The sequence below is a fragment of the Chinchilla lanigera genome, unplaced genomic scaffold (assembly GCF_000276665.1).
Source record: "Chinchilla lanigera isolate Chin_1 unplaced genomic scaffold, ChiLan1.0 scaffold00077, whole genome shotgun sequence".
NCBI classification, from domain to species: Eukaryota; Metazoa; Chordata; class Mammalia; order Rodentia; family Chinchillidae; genus Chinchilla; species Chinchilla lanigera.
The window spans coordinates 7,197,026-7,200,672 of NW_004955478.1; positions in this window are offsets into that span (position 1 = coordinate 7,197,026).

The window sequence follows — 3,647 nt, forward strand, 5'->3', positions numbered from 1 at the left end:
GGCTGAGCTAAATCCCCAGCCCCTGTAATCTCTTTTATTGCTTTCTGGAGGAAATAATAATGAGTCAGGAACAAGGTTGAATTGATAAATAAATCGAAGGGCTGATGCTTAACATACTAAAATAGTCTCATGATATAATTAAGCCAAAAAAAGAAAAAAGAAGAATATAATGTGGAGAGAAACCCTATGCCGGGTTTGGTGGCTCACTTATTTGCAGTTCCAGCTACTTTAGGGGTGAGGCAGGGAGGATCCCTTTGGTCCAGGAGTTGGAGCCCAGCCAGGGCAACCTAAAGAGACCCCTCCCTGAAGAAAAAAAAAAAAAAGACCAAGAGCATATAATGTATAATTCCAGTGACTCTGCAATTCCTGAAGAAGTGGAAAATTTTTTTCTTGGAAAATTTAAATCACCAAAACTGATCCATGAAAAATAGTGTTCCAGAATAAGCAAACAGCTATGAAGAAGCTGAACACGCCATTAAAAAAAAATTAGTTCGGAGAAAAATCTCTGAGTCCAGAGAATTTGCCAGTGTGTACGCTTACCAGCTTTCAGGGACAGAAAGGCTGATTGGTGGGCGCTCCGTGAGAGGCAGTCTCGTTTTTCCGGAAAGAAGGTTATACTGAAAGAGTTCGTGCCCTTTGACCTTAATGTAATCCCAATTCTTGTGCTTACTGTAATAAAATAACCAGGATTTAAGAACAAGAACATTCATCATAGATGTAAAGTAGTGAAAAATCAACGCTGGGCATGGTGGTGCACGCCTGTAATCCCAGCACTTGGGAGGCTGAGGCAGGAGGATCGCTGCAAGTTCGAGACCAGCCTAGGCTACAAAGAGAGCTCAAGGCCAGCCTGAACTGCAAAGCGAGATCCTGTCTCAAAAAGACAAAAAAAAAAAAAAATTGGAAATGACCTAAATATTAATCAATATGAGAACAAATGATAAATCATGTATACTTACAGAATAAAATATAACACAACTACTAATTTATATTTGAGTAATAGTTAATGATATGGAAACAATTTAACAAGTGAAAAATCAGAATATTAAGCTAATTAATTCCAATTTGACTTAACTTTCTTTTACATTTGGGCACAAAAGATACAAGCTGGTTAGAAATCATATTAGTAATGATAATTGAGCATTTCACATTCTTGCCTTTGTATTTTTCTAATTTTCCACATTAACATGTACTACTTTTATAATCATAAAAAATTACTTAAAGTACATAAATTTGCCCAGCATTAGGAAAAAGGAGCATACCAAAATGATAAGGATGGTTATCTTTGCATGATAGTTTTAATTTTCTCCTTTAGAGTATTGACCATTACCCGAATTTTATAATGAGCAATATTGCTTTTATAATAAGCATTTAAAAAATAATCAATCTCCACCATCTAGGTAAAACCTTTTATTTTTTAGGCTTGGTGTGATGGTGCTTGTAATCCCACCTACTTGGGAGACTGAAGCAGGAGAATCAAGAGTCAGAGTCCTGCCTGGGCAATTTATTGAGACCCTGTCTCAGAATAAAAAATAAAAATGGAAAAGGGTTAGGGAAGTAGCTTTGTGGTAGAGGGCCCTGGGTTCAGACCCCAGTACTGTAACTTCATATTTTTTCATTATAATTTTGAAGTGAATGTTAAAAACATAAACTATCCCATTGTACATATTATTTTAAAATTTATTTTCCACTCATATATTCTGAGCACTTTTATGTCCCTATTCACTTGAAATAGCATTTTGATGACTGCATAATTCTCCTAAAAGCTTTTGTTGTATGTAGGTTATTATTTTTAGTTTTCAAATTCAAGCCGCTCCAGTGAACATTCTTACTCATAATTCATTTTCAGAGTCCTCCGGTTTTTGAGTTCTTTCCTGAATAAGAACAGGGCATTTATCCTCTCCTGGGCTAGCAATCCAGGTCAGAACCCCTCTGACTCAAATGTTCATATGAATTACCTGGGCAGTTTTTTTATCAAATTCTTTTTAAAAATCTTTCCTTGGTGGTGGTGGGGATTGAACCCAGGGCCTTGCTCATGCCAGGCAAGCACTGCACAGCTGAGCTACACCCTCAGCCCTTTTTATTAAAATTCTTTCTTTTTCAGAGCAATTTTATGCTCAGTAAAATGAACAGCAGTGCCATGCTTTCCCATAAATGCCCTATGCCCACACCACAGTGTGTACTTGATACCACCCACCGGCCCACACGACACCTCATTTTTACCAAGCCCATAGTTTACATTAGGCTCGCCCTTGGTGTTGCACATTGCACAGGCCTGGAGAAATGTGTGACGATATGTATCCGCCCTTCTATGTAGTGGCACACAGAGCAGTTTCGCTACCTGGGCACGCACCACGGGTTCTGATTCAGCCTGTCTGAGCCGCAGCTGGAGGTCTAGCACTTTTCTGATGGGCTGACGTCAGGCTGTGGCTCTGCACCACATTTCGAGGAATGGTTTCAAAACCAGCCTGTCCTCTGCCAACTCAAACAACTCAGAAACTCCTCCTCCTTTCTCAAGGTCTGTCTCAATATAATTCCAATCCCAAGCGTTAGCACACTGGTCCTGACCATGCCTGAGGAGCCACGTGGGGGCACACGCCTGTAATCCCAGCACCCAGGAGGCTGAGGCAGGAGGATCCCTGTGCTCCGGAGGCCAACCTGGGCTACACAGTGAGTTCAAGGCCAGTCCGAACTACAGTGCAAGACCCTGTCCAAAAAACAAAACCAAAACCAACCAAACAAAACCAAACACACAGAAGGAGTTAAATTTAAATGAATCTGATTGATAACTTACTAAGTCTTAAGGCAACTGTTACCTTCCCCTGAGTTTTGGTTCTCAGCTTCTCCAGTCCTTCCTCACCGGGCATGACTTGAAGTTCCTAGCGTTTTTAAACTCCTCTCCTGCTGTCCTTTTTCCAATACAGCACCCAGAACTGCAGCGTGGGCTGGTGAACCGCGAGCAGAAGAGATCATCGTGCCCCATCCGCAGCGGAATTCCCTTGTGATGTCCGGGGAGCCTGCGCCCCTGGAGTAACTCGGGGTGCGCCGCTTGGCAACTGAAAGCCGGAAGCCATGTGCACCGTGCCAGATGTCCACACACATCTCCTTCAACTTCTTCTTGACGCTTCAGACCCAAGAAATCCGAGGGACCCCCATTAGGCTCCAGTGTGCCGGCTCAAACCTGCAATCCAGCTGTGCGCCCTGAGCGCGGGGCGGGGCGCATTGAGTCGGACAGCGAGGGCGGCGCCCGGGCCTGTGGACCACGCCTGACCTGCCTGGGTGACGAACCCTGTTATTCTGCGGACGGTCCACCATTTCTGAAGAATCTATAGTAGCTGATGATAATGCAGAAGCTTTTGAGTTTACTGAGTTTATTGATGTGACCTTTCTTCCACTGTAACCATTCCTCTTCCTCTGCCCATTCATCCAGTGGTGCGTGCGTGTGTGTGTGTGTGTGTGTGTGTGTGTGTGTGTGTGTGTGTGTGAAATATTATGTACTCCAAGCACTGTGTATTAGGCTGGTGATTAATTCAGTAGTAGAGTTCTTGCTTAGCACCAGGCCCTGAGTTCAGTCGCCAGCCCTGAAAAAGGAGAAGGGGAAGAGGTGTAAGGAAGGGGAAGGGGAAAGGGGAGGGGAAGGGGGAGGGGAA